The sequence below is a fragment of the Heterodontus francisci genome, chromosome 1 (assembly GCF_036365525.1).
Source record: "Heterodontus francisci isolate sHetFra1 chromosome 1, sHetFra1.hap1, whole genome shotgun sequence".
Classification (NCBI taxonomy): Eukaryota; Metazoa; Chordata; class Chondrichthyes; order Heterodontiformes; family Heterodontidae; genus Heterodontus; species Heterodontus francisci.
The window spans coordinates 9,815,286-9,837,745 of NC_090371.1; the positions used below are offsets into that span (position 1 = coordinate 9,815,286).

The window sequence follows — 22,460 nt, forward strand, 5'->3', positions numbered from 1 at the left end:
GTCTCCCCTGGACCACTCATTGCCCTGGGGACGGAGGTGGAGGGGGGTCCTGGACCGCTGGTGCCTACAGGCTCCAGTTTCACAATAGAACCCAGAGAGGACTCCTCCGCCATCGATCCTGGGGGTGGGATCGTGACGGAGGCGGGACCAGCTGGCGCGGCCGGGACGTCTGCCCCACAGTGTGTGGTAGATGTGTCGGCCGCTGGCGGTGACGACCCGGAGGAGGATGGGGATTCGGTGCGGGGCACGGAGGATGATCTTGATTCCATCGCCAGTGAGGTGGTGGAGTCCCTCGTGCCTCCCACCGAATCTCCTCTCATCCCCACGGCGGAACTCCGGGATTTCCTCGCGGCTTGCAGGGGTTGCCGCAATAAAGTTCAGCTGGCCCTCGACCGTTGGTCGAATCTGGCGCTGATCATACAGTCCGTCCGTGCCGCCCTTAAGATAGCGGGCAAGCGCGCGGACGTGAAACTGGTTGAGAGGCGCCGTTTTAATGTGTTCCTCAATGGGTTACTGGGGGAGTGGAGGGACAGGTGCACTTCCACTCCCTCCTCACAGTGAGCTGTTGGTGACGGGTTTTAAGTACCTTTGACATGAAGATAACCATAGCCAGCCTCAACATCAACGGCAGCAGAGGGGCTCACCGCAGATTTCACAATCTCTCAGTCCTTAGGGAAGGGAGATACGCGGTGAGCTTTCTGCAGGAAACCCACACCGTTCCGGGAGACGAAGCCACCTGGCTCCTGGAGTGGCAGGGTGGGGTCTACATGAGTCACCTCACCCCTATTTCTAGTGGGGTGGCTATCTTGTTTGCCCCGACTTTTCAGCCGGAGATCTTGCAGGGTCAAGGAGCTAGTGCCGGGCCGCTTGCTCCACCTCGCCGTTTGCCTGGGTAGCGTGCCGCTCCACCTTGTGAACGTGTACGCGCCCAGGCCCGGCGCGTTGCAAGCGCGCTTCTTTGAAGAAGTGTCCGCTCTCTTGAGCTCCATCGATAGCGGCGAGTGCATCATCCTCGGGGGGGATTTTAACTGCACCCTCGAGGTGGGGGATCGCTCCGGTCCCCAGCGCGGCCAAGCGTCGGTGGAGAAGTTGAGGGGACTGATCAGCTCCCTTAACTTGGTGGACGTCTGGCGGAATCTCCATCCCGACTCCAGCGCCTTCACGTGGAGGTCTGGAGGAGGGGGGTCGCGAATCGACCGCCTCTACATTTCGCAGGCGTACGTCTCCCGCGTTTCGGCGGCCTCCATGCGGCTGGTGCCGTGCTCGGACCACCGCCTGGTGTGGGCGGAGTTCACTCCGCTCCGCACGCGGGCGGGGTCCGCGTACTGGCACTTTAACAACCGGCTGCTGGAGGACGTGCGATTTCGGGACTCGTTCTGTCGATTCTGGGCCGACTGGAGAAGGAAGCAGGGGGGCTTCCCCTCCTTGAGGCTATGGTGGGATGTGGGCAAGACTCACATCCGCGTCTTCTGTCAGGAGTACGCGAAGGGGTCGACCAAGAGGCGGGAAGCCGAGATCGGGCGCCTTGAGAGGGAGGTGCTCGACTTGGAGTCCCGCCTCGGTCATGCCGTCGTGGACCCGGCTCTGTGGCAGGCGTACAAAGAGAAGAAGGGCACGCTGAGGGACCTGCAGCTCATAGGGTCCCGAGGCGCGTACGTGAGGTCGCGGATCCAGATCCTGGAAGATTTGGACCGCGCCTCTCCCTTCTTCTACTCGCTGGAAAAATGGCGGGGGGTCCGTAAGCAGCTCGTTGAGCTGCTGGCCGACGACGGATCCTCCATCACGGATCCGGAGGGAATGGGCCTCCTGGTCCGGACTTATTACAGTGCGTTGTTCTCTCCGGATCCGTCCAGCGAGGATGCGCGCAGAGTTTTGTGGGAGGATCTGCCGCAGGTCAGCCCGGAGGGCGCCGAAGGATTGGAGGCTCCGCTCACGTTGGCGGAGCTGACTGGCGCCCTCCAGCAGCTCTCGAGGGGCAAATCCCCAGGGCTGGATGGGTTGACCGTGGAGTTCCTCAGGGCGTTCTGGGACGTCCTGGGGGACGATTACGCGCGGGTCCTGGGGGAAAGCCTGGCGACCGGGGAGATGCCCCTCTCGTGGCGCAGGGCGGTCATCGTCCTGCTGCCGAAGAGGGGCGATCTCCGCCTGCTTAAAAACTGGCGTCCGGTCTCCCTCCTCAGCACGGATTATAAGATCTTTGCCCGGGCTATGTCTACCCGCCTGGGCTCCGTGCTGGCCCACATGATCCACCCCGACCAGTCCTACACGGTCCCGGGCCGGTCCATCCAGGACAACATCCACCTGGTCCGGGACCTGATCCGTCTTTCCCAGAGGACTGGTCAGTCGGTCGCCTTTCTCTCCCTCGATCAGGAGAAGGCGTTCGACAGGGTGGATCACGATTACCTTTTCGGGACTCTGCGCGCTTTCGGACTCGGGCCGCATTACGTGGCCCGGGTCCGACTTTTATATGCCGCCGCAGAGTGTCTAGTCAAAGTTAACGGGTCCTTGACGGCGCCCCTTCGATTTGGGAGAGGAGTGCGTCAGGGGTGCCCCATGTCCGGCCAATTGTATACCATCTGCGTGGAGCCCTTCCTGTGCCTGCTACACAGGAGGTTGACGGGATTGGCTCTGCGCGAGCCGGCCATGCGGGTCATCCTCTCGGCTTACGCCGACGACGTGCTCCTCGCAATCACAGATCCCGTTGACTTGCGGAGGATGCGCGACTGCCAGCAGACCTTTACTGCCGCGTCCTCCGCGAGGATCAATTGGGAGAAATGTTCCGGACTCCTGGTTGGTCAGTGGCGGGTGGACTCCCTGCCGGAGGAGATGACACCTTTTGCATGGAGCACCACGCACCTCCTCTATCTGGGAGTCCACCTTAGCCCCGCTGAGGAAGCCTGGCCGGCAAACTGGCAGGAGTTGGAGGCGAAAGTCACCGCTCGGCTGGGGCGCTGGACAGGACTGCTCCGAGTGCTTTCCTGCAGGGGCCGAATGTTGGTCATAAACCAACTGGTGGCCTCCATGCTGTGGTACCGGTTGGTCACTTTGGCCCCGCCCCCTGTATTTGCCACCAAGATCCAGAAGAAACTCGTCAATTTCTTCTGGGGCAAGAGGAAACACTGGGTCTCTGCCGCGGTCCTGAGTCTCCCGATCGAGGAGGGCGGTCAGTCGCTGGTGTGCGTCCGCACCCAGGCTGCGACTCTCCGCCTTCGGACCCTGCAGAGATACCTGTACGTCGAGCGTCCTCCCAGATGGTGTGCGCTGGCGACGTATTTTTTCCGCCAGTGTCACTGCCTTCAAGACGACACGCAGCTCCCGGTGGAGTCCGTTAGCCGCGCCTCTCTGAGGGAGTTGCCTGTCTTTTACCGGGATCTTTTCAGAGTCTGGAACATGGTCGCCTCCAGTCAGGGCGCTCCCCCGCCGGCGGAGGAGAGCGCCTCGGCTGTCCGGGCGGCTGACTCCGGGGCCGGTCCGGCTGGCGGAGGAGTAGCCAAAACCCCCGGGACGCCCCTCACTGCGGGTGGCGAGGGGGCTCGGGAGTGCGGAGCGATCCCGGCTGAGCTGACCCCCGCTCGGCCGGAACTGCTCATCGGACCCAGGCCCCGAAACCCTCCTCGGGAGCCGGTCCCGCACAACCCGAGCCGCCTCTCGGAAATGCCCTCCGTGCCATTCCAATCGGCGCGGAGGGGTTTCCTGTACGGGCTGCTCCTGCACACTCTCCACTTCCTCGCCCTCGTCAGCCGGCCGGACACGCCCTGGTGGTCCTCGTTGCCATCTGGCGGCGAGGGGAAACCCCGATGGAGGTCTCTCTACGCGGGAGTCTTCCCGCTTTACATTGGGGACCTGGGGTGGAGGGTGCTGCACAGAGCAGTCCCGTGCAATACGCTTTTAAGTAGGTTCACGGACTCCCAGGCCACCTGTACTTTCTGCGGCCTGGACGAGTCCGTATTCCACATTTATATGGAGTGTGCGAGGTTGCAGCCCCTATTTGAGTATCTGAAGGGGCTGCTCCTCAAATTCTGGCTGCACTTCAGTCCCACGCTCCTGATCTTTGGGCACCCGGTGCGGAGGGGCTTGGGCCGGGAGGAGGATCTCCTCGTCGGTCTGCTCCTGGGCCTGGCCAAGGTGGCAATTCACAGGTCCAGGTTGCGGGCCGTCGGGAGGTCCGTCCTCCCCGATTGCCTGCCCCTCTTCCGCGGTTACTTTCGCGCCCAGGTGTCCCTGGAAAAGGAGCAGGCGGTGTCCGCCGGTACGCTTGAGGCCTTCCGCGACCGGTGGGCACCGCAGGGACTGGAGTGCATCGTCGACGCCGAGAATGGCATTTTAATTTGAGTTTTTTTTGTTTATTAATCTGGTTTTAATAAAGTTATTTTACAAATATAAGTGTGTATATAAAGGGGGCCTGAGGAATAAAGGCCCCCTCGACATATTAAAAATATATAATGGGGGCCTGAGGAATAAAGGCCCCCTCGACATAAAAAAAAAACGGGGTTAGATACAGAGTAAAGCTCCAAAAAAAAAAGAAAAAAAAAAAACGGGGGTTAGATACAGAGTAAAGCTCCCTCTACACTGATAAGAAAAAAAAAACGGGGGTTAGATACAGAGTAAAGCTCCCTCTACACTGTCCCATCAAACACTCCCAGGGCAGGTACAGCACGGGGTTAGATACAGAGTAAAGCTCCCTCTACACTGTCCCCATCAAACACTCCCAGGACAGGTACAGCACTGGGATTGGCTGGTCAATTTGGAGCACTTCCTGCCAGCAATCAGGGGGAGCAGCTGCACCTGTGCTGCAGCAACTGCAGAATGGAGAGTGGAGAGTGGAGAGTGGAGAGTGCAGCAACTGGAGAGAGGAGAGTGGAATAACTGCAAAGAGGTGACTATAGAGTGGAGACAGCTGCATTTGCTGAGGAACTGTTGCACTTTTTCAACGATTAAGAAGACCTGCAAGTCATTTTGGAGAGGTGGGTGTTGGAGCACCAGAGAACTGTTGGTTGTTTGGACTGTTGGGGGAGGGAGAAGGCATCGGAAGATCCAGGGGTGGGGCTGCCAAATTCTATAGGGAGCCCCTGTACTAACTCTTGTGTTTATCTGCCATCCTGCACAAAAGGGGCTCCCTCCCCACCTCCAACTGTGTGGCTCGGGACGGCTGGAGCTGCCCGGCTGAAGAAAATCCTTAGACAACAACAGAAAAGGGAGAGAACCAGGCGGCTCTAACCGACCCGGGCGAAGAACCCTCCCCTAACTGGAAGCGTGGAGTGTCGACTCTGCAGGAAGGTGCTCCAACCACCAATTGAAGTGTAACATCCTTGCAGCTGTTCTCTCTCTTCCATCACTCGGCCACCTATCCTCTCTCCTTGTCCTTTTCAACCCTATCCTCCTCTACCCCCATCCCCACCTCCCCCATCATATTGTTTGTGTTTAAGAAAACTGTCGTGTGCTTTGTTTCTTGGGGGTGGGCGTAGCTCTGCGACCCCATGGCAAGCCCCTCTTCGCCGGTGGCGGGGCCTTCCCGTTCATATGCTGCTGCGGCTGCTGCAGCTGCACCTGTTGCCCCGTCACCGTTTGCTTTATTAACATCGAAGCATGGGGTCAAGAGCTACGTCCACCCGAACATGACTATCGAGGCATGCGTGAAAGCAATGGCCGAGGTTGTCGGCCCTTCGGCCATTGTTGCAGCCTCTAAAATGTACGGGAAGGCAGTGTTTTTCCTGAAGACCGAGCGGGCGGTGTCCCTGGCTCTGAGCAAGGGGCTCACCGTGGGCGGGACCTTTCTGCCAGTGGACCCCCTGGAGGCCATTGCGCAAAGGCTCATTCTATCCAATGTCCCGCCCTTCATTCCTGGTGAGCTCCTCCTTCCCCACCTGCACCATCTGGGGGAGGTAAAGACGGGGCTCATCCCAGTCCCGCTCGGTCTTCGGGAGAACAGCCTCCGACACGTGTACTCCTTCTGCCGCCAGTTATTCATGCAGCTGGCGCGGGAGGAGGTGACAGAGGGCCACTTTTATGTAGAATTCCAGGGGACGGCCTACCGCGTTTTCTGGACCTTGGACGGGGTGCGGTGCCATGTCTGTAAGGGGGTGGGGCATGTTCGTAAGAACTGCCCCAACCTCCCGGCTGCCAACTCCAACTCGGCGGACCAGGGTGGCGACGCTGCACCTCCTCCCACCCCCCCTACACCACCACCAGATACCATTCAGTCGGTACCGGAGGCTGTGGTTTTCACGGCCTCCGGCATGGAGGGGGGTGACCGTCCAAGTGGAAGGAAGGCGCGGAGGAGAAATAAACATCGAGAGGCGCGTCCCCTGGACACCGTGACACTACCCGAGCCTGAGCTCAGCCCAAGGCCCGATCTCGGGAAGTCAATTTGCCCCAGGGCTGGGCTCAGGCCCAGGGTGAATAAAAAAAAGGAGAGTGTGGAGGTGGAGGCCTCTGATGATATGGAGGTCTCTGAGCCTCCGCACACAACTGGGAAAAAGAGGAGAAGGCACCCCTCCACAGAGGTAACAAGGGGCCCTGAGGCGCAGGGCCCATCTGTTGGAGGGGAGCTGTCTCCTGTTTCGGGTCCCCAGTTTTCCCCTACCACCACCACCAAGGCTGCAAAGTCCGGGCAGGAGCTCCCTATTCCTCAGGATGGAGGGGAGGGGAAGGCCCCGGTACTTGAGGCCCCTCCTGAAGGAGTAAGTGGGGCCCTGCTTGTGGTGGGGGAGCCTGGGGACGCCGCCCATTCTGCCACTGCTACTGGGTCGGGTGCCCTGAATGAAGGGGAGGGCGAGGCCCCAGAGGGTCGGGCCTCCCAGCCGGAGTCCACCACCAACCAGGAGACACCCGACCCAGTTATAACTGAGAATGCTGCCCCATCTGCTGGGCCTGTGGGTGCTGGCGGAGCGGGAGATAGCCTCCTCCCTCCGCCTCCAGTCTCGGCTCCGGCTGGTTTCCCGGAATCCGGAACTTCTGTCTCCCCTGGACCACTCATTGCCCTGGGGATGGAGGTGGAGGGGGGTCCTGAACCGCTGGTGCCTACAGGCTCCAGTTTCACAATAGAACCCAGAGAGGACTCCTCCGCCATCGATCCTGGGGGTGGGATCGTGACGGAGGCGGGACCAGCTGGCGCGGCCGGGACGTCCGCCCCACAGTGTGTGGTGGATGTGTCGGCCGCTGGCGGTGACGACCCGGAGGAGGATGGGGATTCGGTGCGGGGCACGGAGGATGATCTTGATTCCATCGCCAGTGAGGTGGTGGAGTCCCTCGTGCCTCCCACCGAATCTCCTCTCATCCCCACGGCGGAACTCCGGGATTTCCTCGCGGCTTGCAGAGGTTGCCGCAATAAAGTTCAGCTGGCCCTCGACCGTTGGTCGAATCTGGCGCTGATCATACAGTCCGTCCGTGCCGCCCTTAAGACAGCGGGCAAGCGCGCGGACGTGAAACTGGTTGAGAGGCGCCGTTTTAATGTGTTCCTCAATGGGTTGTTGGGGGAGTGGAAGGCCAGGTGCACTTCCACTCCCTCCTCACAGTGAGCTGTTGGTGACGGGTTTTAATTACCTTTGACATGAAGATAACCATAGCCAGCCTCAACATCAATGGCAGCAGAGGGGCTCACCGCAGATTTCACAATCTCTCAGTCCTTAGGGAAGAGAGATACGCGGTGAGCTTTCTGCAGGAAACCCACACCGTTCCGGGAGACGAAGCCACCTGGCTCCTGGAGTGGCAGGGTGGGGTCTACATGAGTCACCTCACCCCTATTTCTAGTGGGGTGGCTATCTTGTTGGCCCCGACTTTTCAGCCGGAGATCTTGGGGGTCAAGGAGCTAGTGCCCGGCCACTTGCTCCACCTTGCCGTTCGCCTGGGTAGCGTGCTGCTCCACTTTGTGAACGTGTACGCGCCCAGGCCCGGCACGTTGCAAGCGCACTTCTTTGAAGAAGTGTCCGCTCTCTTGAGCTCCATCGATAGCGGCGAGTGCATCATCCTCGGGGGGGATTTTAACTGCACCCTCGAGGTGGGGGATCGCTCCAGTCCCCAGCGCGGCCAAGCGTCGGTCGAGAAGTTGAGGGGACTGATCAGCTCCCTTAACTTGGTGGACGTCTGGCGGAATCTCCATCCCGACTCCAGCGCCTTCACGTGGAGGTCTGGAGGAGGGGGGTCGCGAATCGACCGCCTCTACGTTTCGCAGGCGTACGTCTCCCGCGTCTCGGCGGCCTCCATGTGGCTGGTGCCGTGCTCGGACTACCGCCTGGTGTGGGCGGAGTTCACTCCGCTCCGCACGCGGGCGGGGTCCGCGTACTGGCACTTTAACAACCGGCTGCTGGAGGATGTGCGATTTCGGGACTCGTTCTGTCGATTCTGGGCCGACTGGAGAAGGAAGCAGGGGGGCTTCCCCTCCTTGAGGCTATGGTGGGATGTGGGCAAGACTCACATCCGCGTCTTCTGTCAGGAGTACGCGAAGGGGTCGACCAAGAGGCGGGAAGCCGAGATCGGGCGCCTTGAGAGTGCTCGACTTGGAGTCCCGCCTCGGTCATGCCGTCGCGGACCCGGCCCTGTGGCAGGCGTACAAAGAGAAGAAGGGCACGCTGAGGGACCTGCAGCTCATAGGGTCCCGAGGCGCGTACGTGAGGTCGCGGATCCAGATCCTGGAAGATTTGGACCGAGCCTCACCCTTCTTCTACTCGCTGGAAAAATGGCGCGGGTTCCGTCAGCAGTTCGCTGAGCTGCTGGCCGATGACGGATCCACCATCACGGATCCGGAGGGAATGGGCCTCCTGGTCTGTACTTATTACAGTGCGTTGTTCTCTCCGGATCCGTCCAGCGAGGATGCGCGCAGAGTTTTGTGGAAGGACCTGCCGCAGGTCAGCCCGGAGGGCGCCGAAGGATTGGAGGCTCCGCTCACGTTGGCGGAGCTGACTGGTGCCCTCCAGCAGCTCTCGAGGGGTAAATCCCCAGGGCTGGATGGGTTGACCGTGGAGTTCCTCAGGGCGTTCTGGGACGTCCTGGGGGACGATTACGCGCGGGTCCTGGGGGAAAGCCTGGCGACCGGGGAGATGCCCCTCTCGTGGCGCAGGGCGGTCATCGTCCTGCTGCCGAAGAGGGGCGATCTCCGCCTGCTTAAAAACTGGCGTCCGGTCTCCCTCCTCAGCACGGATTATAAGATCTTTGCCCGGGCTATGTCTACCCGCCTGGGCTCCGTGCTGGCCGACATGATCCACCCCGACCATTCCTACACGGTCCCGGGCCGGTCCATCCAGGACAACATCCACCTGGTCTGGGACCTGATCCATCTTTCCCAGAGGACTGGTCAGTCGGTCGCCTTTCTCTCCCTCGATCAGGAGAAGGCGTTCGACAGGGTGGATCACGATTACCTTTTCGGGACTCTGCGCGCTTTCGGACTCGGGCCACATTTTGTGGCCCGGGTCCGACTTTTATACGCCGCCGCAGAGTGTCTAGTCAAAGTTAACGGGTCCTTGATGGCGCCCCTTCGATTTGGGAGAGGAGTGCGTCAGGGGTGCCCCATGTCCGGCCAATTGTATACCATCTGCGCGGAGCCCTTCTTGTGCCTGCTTCGCAGGAGGTTGACGGGATTGGCTCTGCGCGAGCCGGCCATGCGGGTCGTCCTCTCGGCTTACGCCGACGACGTGCTCCTCGCAATCACAGATCCCGTTGACTTGCGGAGGATGCGCGACTGCCAGCAGATCTTTTCTGCTGCGTCCTCCGCGAGGATCAATTGGGAGAAATGTTCCGGACTCCTGGTTGGTCAGTGGCGGGTGGACTCCCTGCCGGAGGAGATGACACCTTTTGCGTGGAGCACCACGCACCTCCTCTATCTGGGAGTCCACCTTAGCCCCGCTGAGGAAGCCTGGCCGGCAAACTGCAGGAGTTGGAGGTGAAAGTCACCGCTCGGCTGGGGCGCTGGACCGGACTGCTCCGAGTGCTTTCCTACAGGGGCCGAGCGCTGGTCATAAACCAACTGGTGGCCTCCATGCTGTGGTACCGGTTGGTCACTTTGGCCCCGCCCCCTGCATTTGCCACCAAGATCCAGAAGAAACTCGTCGATTTCTTCTGGGGCAAGGGGAAACACTGGGTCTCTGCCGCGGTCCTGAGGCTCCCGATCGAGGAGGGCGGTCAGTCGCTGGTGTGCATCCGCACCCAGGCTGCGACTATCCGCCTTCGGACCCTGCAGAGATACCTGTACGTCGAGCGTCCTCCCAGATGGTGTGCGCTGGCGACGTATTTTTTCTGCCAGTGTCACTGCCTTCAAGACGACACGCAGCTCCCGGTGGAGTCCGTTAGCCGCGCCTCTCTGAGGGAGTTGCCCATCTTTATCCGGGATCTATTCCGAGTCTGGAACATGGTCGCCTCCAGTCAGGGTGCTCACCCGCCGGCGGAGGAGAGCGCCTCGGCTGTCTGGGCTGCCGGCTGCGGGGATGGACCGAAGGGCGGAGGAGATGCCGAAGCCCCCAAGAAACCCCTCACTGCAGGTGGTGAGGGGGCTCGGGATTGTGGAGCGCTCCCGGCCGTGCTGACTCCCGCTCTGCTCATCGGACCCAGGCCCCGAAACCCTCCTCAGGAGCTGGTCCTGCACAACCTGAGCCGACTCTCAGAAATGTCCTCCGTGCCATTCCACACCGCACAGAAGGGTTTCCTGTACGGGCTGCTCCTGCACACTCTCCACTTCCTCGCCCTCGTCAGCCGGCCGTGGTGGTCTCTGTTGCCATCTGGCAGCGAGGGGAAACCCCGATGGAGGTCTCTCTACACGGGAGTCCTCCCCCTTTACATCGGGGAACTGGGGTGGAGGGTGTTGCACAGGGCAGTTCCGTGCACTAGACTTTTAAGTAGGTTCACGGACTCCCAGGCCGTCTGTAATTTCTGCAGCCTGGACGAGTCCGTGTTCCATGTATATATGGAGTGTGCGAGGTTGCAGCCCCTCTTTGAGTATCTGAAGGGGCTGTTCCTCATGTTTTGGTTGCACTTCAGTTCCACGCTCCTGATCTTTGGGCACCCGGTGAGGAGGGGTGTGGGCCGGGAGGGGGATCTCCTCGTCGATCTGCTCCTGGTCCTGGCCAAGGTGGCAATTCACAGGTCCAGGCTGCGGGCCGTCGGGGGTGGGGTGAGGGGGTCCATCTGCCCTGACAGCCTGCCCCTCTTCGAGGTTACGTTTAGCCCGGGTGGCCCTGGAGAAGGAGCATGCGGTGTCCGCCGGTACGCTTGAGGCCTTCCGCAACCGGTGGGCACCGCAGGGACTGGAGTGCATCGTTGATGCCTCAAATGGCTTTTTAATTTGAGTTCTGTTTCATTTATTTTTTTTAATAATGTTATTTATTGAATATACATATAACGGGGGCCTGAGAAATAAAGGCCCCCTCGACAAAAAGAAATAAAAACGGACTGGGGTATAAAGGTCACCTTCAAAAAAAGGGAAAAAAATGGGGTTAGATACAGAGTAAAGCTCCCTCTACACTGTCCCAGTTGAGGATATGGTGAGTAGGTGAATCGGTTGGAATGAGAGAGGGAGCAAGGAACACGGTGATGGGTGAGGGAGTGAGGGACACGGTGATTGGAGGAGGGAGCAGGGACATGCCGATGGGGAGTGAGGGATATATTCTCACTTAAATAGCCCTGACTCTGATTCAGTCTGGAATCGGACAGCGATGTAAGAGGAAGTGATGTTTTTACATGCATTCCCGAGGCAGCAGGCTGCGTGGGATCAATGCTCAGTGACCCCACCTCCCGAACTCAGGAAGTTCGATACTTGCGTTTCCCTGGCAACGTATCCTGAGGGAAATTCTGATTCAGTTGAAACTTCTAATTTTGGTCCCAGCCTCTCAGGGGCCACACGTTAACCCCTGCATGACATAAATGGACCAAGACTAAATATATCTCGCAGACAATTGCCGGACATTGTCCCGATCAGACAGGCCATTCCCTGGTCACATCAGTCAAATAACGGAGTTCAAGTCAAAAGTTCCACATATACAAACACTACTGAGAGAGTGATCAGTGCAGGACTGAGGGAGTGCTGCATTGTCAGAGGGGCAGATCTGAGGGAGTGCTGCATTGTCAGAGGGGCAGTACTGAGGGAGCGCTGCGCCGTCAGATGGTCAGTACTGAGGGAGCGCCACATTGTCAGAGGGGCAGTACTGAGGGAGTGCTGCATTGTCTGAGGGGCAGGACTGAGGGTGCCACGCCAGACTGTCCGAGTGGCAGTACTGAGGGAGTGCTGCACTGTCAGAGGGGCAGTACTGAGGGATTGCTGCATTGTCAGAGGGACAGTGCTGAGGGTGCCACGCCAGACTGTCCGAGTGGCAGTACTGAGGGAGTGTTGCATTGTCAGAGGGGCAGTGCTGAGGGAGCGCCACATTGTCAGAGGGGGAGTACTGAGGGAGTGCTGCACTGTCAGAGGGGCAGTACTAAGGGTGCACCGCACTGTCCGAGGGGCAGTACTGAGGGAGTGCCGCATTGTCGGAGGGGCAGTACTGAGGGAGTGCCGCACTGTCCGAGGGTCAGTACTGAGGGAGCGCCGTACTGTTGGAGGGTCAGTACTGAGGGAGTGCCGCACTGTCCAAGGGTCAGTACTGAGGGAGTGCCGCACTGTCCAAGGGTCAGTACTGAGGGAGCGCCACACTGTCAAAGGGGTATTACTGAGGGAGTGCTGCACTGTCCAAGGGGCAGTACTGAGGGAGTGCTGTATTGTCAGAGGGGCAGTACTGAGGGAGTGCTGTATTGTCAGAGGGGCAGTACTGAGGGAGTGCTGTATTGTCAGAAGGGCAGTACTGAGGGAGTGCTGTATTGTCAGAGGGGCAGTACTGAGGGAGTGCTGCATTGTCCAAGGGGCACTACTGAGGGAGTGCTGCATTGTCAGAGGGGCAGTACTGAGGGAGTGCTGCATTGTCAGAGGGGCAGTACTAAGGGTGCACCGCACTGTCCGAGGGGCAGTACTGAGGGAGTGCCGCATTGTCGGAGGGGCAGTACTGAGGGGGTGCCGCACTGTCCGAGGGTCAGTACTGAGGGAGCGCCGCATTGTCCAAGGGGCATTACTGAGGGAGTGCTGCATTGTCAGAGGGGCACTACTGAGGGAGTGCTGCATTGTCAGAGGGGCAGTACTAAGGGTGCACCGCACTGTCCGAGGGGCAGTACTGAGGGAGTGCCGCATTGTCGGAGGGGCAGTACTGAGGGGGTGCCGCACTGTCCGAGGGTCAGGACTGAGGGAGCGCCGTACTGTTGGAGGGGCACTACTGAGGGAGTGCTGCATTGTCAGAGGGTCAGTACTGAGGTAGTGCCGCACTGTCCAAGGGTCAGTACTGAGGGAGCGCCACACTGTCAAAGGGGTATTACTGAGGGAGTGCTGCACTGTCAGAGGGGCAGTACTCAGGGATTGCTGCATTGTCAGAGGGGCAGTACTGAGGGTGCCACGCCAGACTGTCCGAGTGGCAATACTGAGGGAGTGCTGCATCGTCAGAGGGTCAGTACTGAGGTAGTTCCGCACTGTCCAAGGGTCAGTACTGAGGGAGCGCCACACTGTCAAAGGGGTATTACTGAGGGAGTGCTGCACTGTCAGAGGGGCAGTACTGAGGGAGTGCTGCATTGTCAGAAGGCAGTACTGAGGGTGCCACGCCAGACTGTCCGAGTGGCAATACTGAGGGAGTGCTGCATTGTCAGAGGGGCAGTACTGAGGGAGTGCCGCACTGTCCGAGGGGCAGTACTGAGGGACTGCCGCATTGTCGGAGGGGCAGTACTGAGGGAGTGCCGCACTGTCTGAGGGTCAGTACTGAGGGAGCGCCGTACTGTTGGAGGGTCAGTACTTAGGGAGTGCCGCACTGTCCAAGGGTCAGTACTGAGGGAGTGCCGCACTGTCCAAGGGTCAGTACTGAGGGAGCGCCACACTGTCAAAGGGGTATTACTGAGGGAGTGCTGCACTGTCAGAGGGGCAGTACTGAGGGAGTGCTGTATTGTCAGAGGGGCAGTACTGAGGGAGCGCCGCATTGTCCAAGGGGCACTACTGAGGGAGTGCTGCATTGTCAGAGGGGCAGTACTGAGGGAGTGCGGCATTGTCAGAGGGGCAGTACTAAGGGTGCACCGCACTGTCTGAGGGGCAGTACTGAGGGAGTGCCGCATTGTCGGAGGGGCAGTACTGAGGGAGTGCCGCACTGTCCGAGGGGCACTACTGAGGGAGTGCTGCATTGTCTGAGGGGCAGTACTGAGGGAGTGCCGCATTGTCGGAGGGGCAGTACTGAGGGAGTGCCGCACTGTCCGAGGGTCAGTACTGAGGGAGCGCCGTACTGTTGAAGGGGCACTACTGAGGGAGTGCTGCATTGTCAGAGGGTCAGTACTGAGGGAGTGCCGCACTGTCCATGGGTCAGTACTGAGGGAGCGCCACACTGTCAAAGGGGTATTACTGAGGGAGTGCTGCACTGTCAGAGGGGCAGTACTGAGGGAGTGCTGCATTGTCAGAGGGGCAGTACTGAGGACATGTTGCACTGTTGGAGGGGTAGTACTGAGGAAGCTGCGCTGTCGGAGGTGCAGTACTGAGGGAGCGTGTGTTACGTTTAATTGTATTTATATTAGTAGTGTTTCAGGGCATTCTTGAGAAAATCCTAGACTCTGGTAAAGGTTAACTAACAACACTTTATTATTTACAGTGAGGGCGGCACAGTGGCGCAGTGGTTAGCACTGCAGCCTCACAGCTCCAGGGATCTGGGTTCAATTCTGGGTACTGCCTGTGTGGAGTTTGCAAGTTCTCCCTGTGTCTGCGTGGGTTTCCTCCGGGTGCTCCGGTTTCCTCCCACATGCCAAAGACTTGCAGGTTGATAGGTAAATTGGCCATTAGCAATTGCCCCTAGTATAGGTAGGTGGTAGGGAAAAATATAGGGACAGGTGGGAATGTGGTAGGAATATGAAATTCGTGTAGGATTAGTACAAATGGGTGGTTGATGGTCGGCACAGACTCGGTGGGCCGAAGGGCCTGTTTCAGTGCTGTATCTCTAAACTAAACTAAACATATACACTCTCCACAAGCCACCTAAGCTAGCATCCTTCGTGCTGTTATACCTTCTTCTTCTCAAACCTATCTCATGTGACTGTTACATCATCCGCTTGTACAATGGGAGGGGTCTCTCTCACTGTCTTCGGTATTAGCCCTTTCCATCCTTATACTACATCTCCCCTCCCCCCAAGTCTTTATCCAACATTTTTCCAAACATATTTACATTTATGACTTCTCTAATACTCTTTCTCTCCCCAAGTTTCTGACTTTACAGATTCAGTCTCATCGGAGGTTAGACAACTCTCCCCGATCTGGTTGTAATCTGTCTGGGACGATCAGTAGTCTTCATAGGAAGTCTGGGTTACTGACTTGGTTTTTTGTTTCCAAGGGGTGTAGTAATTCATTTGGTTTGGGTTTGTTCCTCTTCATCTGGACCTTGCAGAATGATTGTTGGCTGTTGCTTTTGCGGAATAGGAATGATATTCCTTTGATTCCTTCGTATGTTCCCTTCATTCATTCATATAACATATGATCGCTGATAGTCCTCATGTTTATGGATGACTGTACCTTCCCGTCCCAGGTCATGTATCCAAACATTTTGACCATTGTTTAATTTGGATAAGCCTCTTGCTTGAAATCTCCCTTTGTAATTCCGGGTTTGTTTCCTGCTGTAGGGGTTTTCTCTTTCTCGACCTTTCTCATAGTCTTGAATCTTCATTCCAGGCATTAATTGTTGAGGCAAAATGGAAGCTGTGTTTTTAATGTCCTTCCCATTAGTAATTTGATTGGTGATAATCTGCACAGCAGTGGCGTTGAACGATAAACTAGGAGTGAGATAGGAAGATCTTCATTTTTCATGAGTAAAGATTTTATTATTCTCACACCTCGATCTGCCTCACCATTGGACTGTGGATGCCTCGGTCAGCCTCTAAGATGCTGAAAGCCCATCTTCACAGTGAACTGGGTAAAACATTCATTCGTGAACTGTGGTCTGTTGTCTGATAGTATTTCCTCCTGAATCCCATGTGTCGTGAAGATGTCCGTAAGGATTCTGATAACCACCTCGGTGGTTGTAGAATGTAATCACCGGGCGTCTATCCATTTGGAAAAGTAGTCGATAATGATTCTCCATGACTTCCAACCAAACATGAATAAATCCATGCCTAGCCTTTGCCAAGGTCTAGTTGGAAATTGGGTAGTCCACAGCGGTTTGCACTGTTCTGGCCTCTGTATCACGCATGTCTGACAGTTGCTGATCATGGTCTCGATATCCTTAGATATCTCAGAATACCATACCGAAAATTGTGCCCTTGCTCTGCACTTGGCTATACCCAAATAGCCTTGGTGTAATCGATCTAAGATATCAGATCTCACTGAAGTTCGAATAATAATTCTGTCGTTGTAAACTAATAAGTTATCGATTATGGTAAAGTATTTCCTATACTCATGAACGCCTTCATTGTTCTCCCTCCTGGACTTTCTTGTGGCCACACATGTGTACAATATTGTTCAATATGAATGCACTCTTTGTCATTCTTCTGCGCTTGTCGTATTTCTCACAACTTCTGTGTGCTTGTTGGCCAACTTTGTGCTGTGGGTAATGAATATGACTCTATGTCACATATGAAATTCACATCTTCCTGTGTTGGATGATCTACAGTTGCCCTTGATAATGCATCAGCTGATGATTGGAAGGAATTGATTACCTTTGTTTGCTTGACTTCGGTTACCTTCTCAATCAACTGCAGTTGTCAGCATGCATTCCTGCTCAGTAAAGAAAATTCTTGATTGTGCAAGACGTATAAGGTCTCGACCGGTTGTCTTCCTTTATGCTGAAGAGTTGCTTGGAGTTTGCCTTTTACTCACAGTTGTGTCCCGCTTGGACCATGCAAACGTATATCTGTCGGTTGCAGGTAATGTCTCTTCACCCTTGGCTCTTGGTCAGACAATACCGTGATGCTAGTCCCTGTGTCAAAATTCGTAAGTGTCCAATCACATAGATGTCTGCTGTCCAGAAATCTTGGTCTGGGTTACTGATTTCTCCCAAGGAATCTCCTGGTTTTTCTCTTGTGGATATTGTTGTACTTGATTCACTGCTCTTTGTGTGACGGTCTTCTGCTCCGTACCTTTAAGCAAAAAAATTTTGCTCTGGCACATCTTCAGTTCAGGTTTTTCCAGAATTAAAACACTCAGTTTACTTGCTGGGCACTGCTCTCATCTGGGGGTCTTCCTGGCTCCACAACATTTTCCTATGTCATGCACCTTCTCACTTATATGTTTTTTCTGTTCCTCAAAGCATTTCCCTGGCTTTGGCCTAACTAATTGATCGGGCATTGGACTCCTTCTCATCCACAGCTTGTCTCCAGATTGTAGGATGTCCCTATTCTGTTTGTTAACTTCAGCCTGTCTTACAGTTTCAGTGACTTTTTCCAGTGTAAGGTCTTCCTTGGATTGCAACAGGTCTGACAAGGATTCATCCGCTATGCTGACGACTATCCTGTCTCTAATTAGTTCTGCCTTTAATTCGCTGTATTCGCAACCTTCTGCCAATCTACACAGGTCATTAATATAGGAGTCGACAGATTCGCCAATCATCTATGCCCGCTTATTAAATTTGGTTCTTTCCAAGATTTTACTGGTACGGAGATTAAAATATTTATCAAAGGTTTGGAGTACCTCTTCGAATTCGTCGGTAGCCTCGTTGATTCCTTATTGGACAATTACGTTGTCCGCAATCGCCCCTATTAAATATAGGAGGGTGTTCACTTGTTCCACTTCAGATTTTGTATGGAGTTCCAAAGTGATTCTAAACCTTGGGAACCATTTTCTCCCTAATAGCCAGTTTTGAATCTGATTGGGTCCCACTTGATTCTGAGAAACTCTTAGGCATTCCCAATTTAGGATCCATACTTTTTCCTTTAATAGACTTTTTAGAGTGTCCCCCTTCCTTTAAGAAATTCTGCTTGTTTGCTTTGTTTCAGGCTTGGTTGCCTTCAAGGAGGTCCCCCCGCTGTTTGAGAGTTCCCTGCTGTTTTAATAGACTTTTTAGGGTTTTCGCCTTCGTTTGAGAAATTCATTTTGTTTTTTTTCTCAGCTTGCTTGACTTAATGGAGGTGTCCCTACTGTTTTCAGGTGTTACCTGTGCTTTTCAGGAGTTCTTGAGCTTTTCGGGGGTTTCCTGCACTCATGCTCGTGCTCGGCCCAAGTGAAGGATTGGAATTTTCCCCGTTTTATTTCTAAGCACGATGTCTTAAGAAAATTACGGCAAGCTTTTTCAAAGGCTTTAACATGATTCTCGACCGTCAGTATCATAACTCACCCGATTGCTGGATTCTATTTTCAGGTCTCCCCGCTTCTGTTTGGTGATACCATCTGTATTACTGTACTCTGACTCATCACAGCTGTGGAGCTCTTGTCAGCCTCTTCTGTAGGTAAGTACTTTTCTTACTGTACCAGGCCAATATTTATCTTTAAATTTCTCTGTTGTTCACCTGGTGTTTCTTCCAAAATTGAGGAGATCTTCAAATTCTCCTGGTCGCTTTCACCGCTGTTTTACCATTATTTTACTGCTGTCACCATGTTGGTTTTAGTTGTATTTGTATTAGTAGCATTTCAGGGTGTTCCAGAGAAAGTCCTAGACTCTGGTAAAGATTAACTGACAACTCTATTAATTACAATTACTATATGCACTCTCCACAAGCCACCTAAGCTAGCATCCTTCATGCTGTTATATCTTCTTCTTCCCAAGCCTATCTCGTGTGACTGTTACATCATCACCTGTACAGTGGGAGGGGTCTCTCTCACTGTCTTCAGTATTAACCCTTTACATCCTTATAGTACATGCTGCACTAACAGAGGGGCAGTACTGAGGGAGCGCTGCACTAACAGAGGGGCAGTACTGAGGGAGCGCTGCACTGTCGGAGGGGCAGTACCGAGAGAATCTGCACAGTCAGAGGGGCATCCCTGCAGCAATGATGCACTGTCAGAAGGTTTTATTCTTACTCTTTCGCGGGATGTGCACGTCACTAGCTATGCCAGCATTTATTGCCCATCCCTAATTGCCCTTGAGAAGGTGGTGGTGAGCTGCCTTCTTGAACCGCTGCAGTCCATGTGGGGTAGGTACACCCACAGTGCTGTTAGGAAGGGAGTTCCAGGATTTTGACCCAGTGACAGTGAAGGAACGGCGATATACTTCCAAGTCAGGGTGGTGTGTGACTGGGAGGGGAACTTGCAGGTGGTGGTGTTTCCATGCATCTGCTGCCCTTGTCCTTCTAGATGGTAGAGGTCGCGGGTTTGGAAGGTGCTGTCTGAGGAGCCTTGTGCGTTGCTGCAGTGCATCTTGTAGATGGTACACACTGCTGCCACTGTGTGTCGGTGGTGGAGGGAGTGAATGTTTGTGGATGGGGTGCCAATCAAGCGGGCTGCTTTATCCTGGATGGTGTCGAGCTGTTTGAGAGTTGTTGGACCTGCACCCATCCAGGCAGGTGGAGAGTATTCCATCACACTCCTGATTTGTACCTTGTAGATGGCGGACAGGGAGCGAGTTACTTGCCGCAGTTTTCCTAGCCTCTGACCTGCTCTTGTAGCCATAGTATTTATATGGCTACTCCAGTTCAGTTTCTGGTCAATGGTAACCCCCAGAATATTGATAGTGGGGGATTCAGCGATGGTAATTCCATTGAATGTCCAGGGGAGATGGTTAGATTCTCTCTTGTTGGAGATGGTCATTCCCTGGCAATTGTGTGGTGCGAATGTTACTTGCCACTTATCAGCCCAAACCTGGATGTTGTCCAGGTCTTGCTGCAACTGGACATGGGCTGCTTCAGTATCTGAGGAGTCACGAATGGTACTGAACATTGTGCAATCAGCGAACATCCCCACTTCTGACCTTATGGAGGGAAGGTCATTGATGAAGCAGCTGAAGATGGTTGGGCCTAGGACACTACCCTAAGGAACTCCTGCAGTGACGTCCTGGAGCTGAGATGATTGACCTCCAACAACCACAACCATCTTCCTTTGCGCTAGGTATGACTGAAACTAGCGGAGAGTTTTCTCCCGATTCCCATTGACGTCAGTTTTGCTAGGGCTCCTTGATGCCATTCTCGGTCAAATGCTGCCTTGATGTCAAGAGCAGTCACTCTCACCTCACTTCTTGAGTTCAGCTCTTTTCTCCATGGTTGGACCAAGGCTGTAATGAGGTCAGGAGCTGAGTGTCCCTGGCAGAACCCAAACTGAGCATCAGTGAGCAGGTTATTGCTGAGCAAGTGCCGCTTGATAGCACTGTCAATGACCCCTTCCTTCACTTCGCTGATGATCGAGAGTAAACTGATAGGGCGGTAATTGGCCGGGTTGGACTTGTCCTGCTTTTTGTGGACAGGGCATTCCTGGGCTACTTTCCACATTGCAGGGTAGATGCCAGTGTTGTAGCTGTACTGGAACAGCTTGGCTAGGGGCCCGGCAAGTTCTGGAGCACAGATCTTCAGTACTATTGCTGGAATGTTGTCAGGACCCATAGCCTTTGTAGTATCCTATGCCTTCAGCCATTGCTTGATGTCACGTGGAGTAAATCGGATTGGCTGAAGACTGGCATCTGTGATGTTGGGGACCTCAGGAGGAGGCCGAGATGGATCATCTACTCGGCACTTCTGGCTGAAGATTGTTGCAAATGCTTCAGCCTTATCTTTTGCACTGATGTGCTGGGCTCCCTCATCATTGAGGATGGGAATATTTGTGGAGCCACGTCCTCCAGTTAGTTGTTTAATTGTCCACAACCATTCACGACTGGATGTGGCAGGACTGCAGAGCTTAGATCTGATCCGTTGGCTGTGGGATCGCTTAGCTCTGTCTATCACATGCTGCTTACGCAGTTTGGTATGCAGATAGTCCTGTGTTGTAGCTTCACCTGGTTGACACCTCATTCTGAGGTCTGCCTGGTGCTGCTCCTGGCATGCCCTCCTGCATTTCTCATTGAACAGGGTTCATCCCTTGGCTTGATGGTAATGGTAGAGTGGGGGATATGCCGGGCCATGAGGTTATAAGTTGTGGTTGAGTACAATTCTGCTGCTGCTGATGGCCCACAGCGCCTCATGGATGCCCAGTTTTGCATTGCTAGATCTGTTAAATCTATCCCATTTAGCACGGTGATAGTGCCACAAAACACGATGGAGGGCATCCTCAATGTGAAGACAAGACTTTGTCTCCGCAAGGACTGTGCGGTGGTCACTCCTACCAATATTGTCATGGAGATACATCTGCAACAAGTAAATTGGTGAGGACAAGGTCAAGTTTGTTTTCCCCTCTTGTTGGTTCCCTCACCACCTGCCGGAGACCCAGTCTAGCAGATACATCCTTTAGGACTCGGCCAGCTCGGTCAGTAGTGGTGCTACCGAGCCAGTCAGTACTGAGGAAGTGCTGCACTGTCAGCGGTGCCGTCTTTTGGATAAGACGTTAAACAACAGTCCTGCCTTCCTTCACAGATGGTGTAGAAGATCACATGGCCACTATTGGAACAGTTGATTTCTCCCTGCCATCCTGGCCAATATTTATCTCTCAACCAATATCACCAGAACTCATTGGCTGTAATGCGCTTTGGGATGTTCTGAGGTCTCGAAAGGTCCTATAGAAATGCAAATCCTTCTTGCTTATTGCTCACCGAACTGTGTTTTCTGAATGAACTCTCCGATTAAAGAAATGCTTTTTAATAAACTCTGGTCCATTAAATTCCTCCCTTGTCCACCAGCTCCCTGTCCTGTGCATTGGTATGGGATGCATGGGCACTATCTGCTGCCCGTGTTTTTACCATGTCCAGACTCCATGACCCCCTGCGGGTCCCCCACCACCCCAGTTTACAGAACGGCCCCCCACCCTACCCTCCCAGGACGCCAGGCCACCGAGAAATCAATCCCCTTTCCCATCCCAGTTCCCATCACCAGTGTTCTCACTGAACTAGACTGGTCTATTCCCACAACACATTCCTCATGTTTGATTCCCTCCATGTCCTTCACCCCTCCTTATCTCTGTAACCTCTCCCAACCCTCTAGCCCTCTGAGACCTGAGTGCTCCTCCAATTCTGGCCCTTTGTGTATCTCTTCTATGCTTCACACCACAATTGGCATTCATGCCTTCAAGCATCCTCGCCCTAACTCCCCAATCCCTCCTTAAATCCCAATCCCACTCTCCCAAATCCCTCCCTAAATCCCAATCCCAAACTCCCCAATCACTCTTTAAATCCTAATCCCAATCACTCCATCTCTCCTTGAATCCTAATCCCACTCTTCCCAATCCTCTTTGAATCCTTATCCCACTCTCCTCAATCCCTCCTTGAATCCTAATCCCACTCTTCCCAATCCTCTTTGAATCCTTATCCCACTCTCCTCAATCCCTCCTTGAATCCTAATCCTACTCTTCCCAATCCTCTTTAAATCCTAAACCCATTCTTCCAAATCCTCTTTGAATCCTAATCCCACTCTTCCCAATCCTCTTTAAATCC

General features: G+C 54.9%; 1 protein-coding gene across 4 annotated transcripts in view; it reads right to left on the minus strand.

Moving 5' to 3' along the window:
- Nucleotides 1–22,460, minus strand: part of hspa12b (heat shock protein 12B) — a 131,957-nt gene that overhangs the window by 13,718 nt on the left and 95,779 nt on the right. The gene's annotated exons all lie outside the window — the stretch shown is intronic.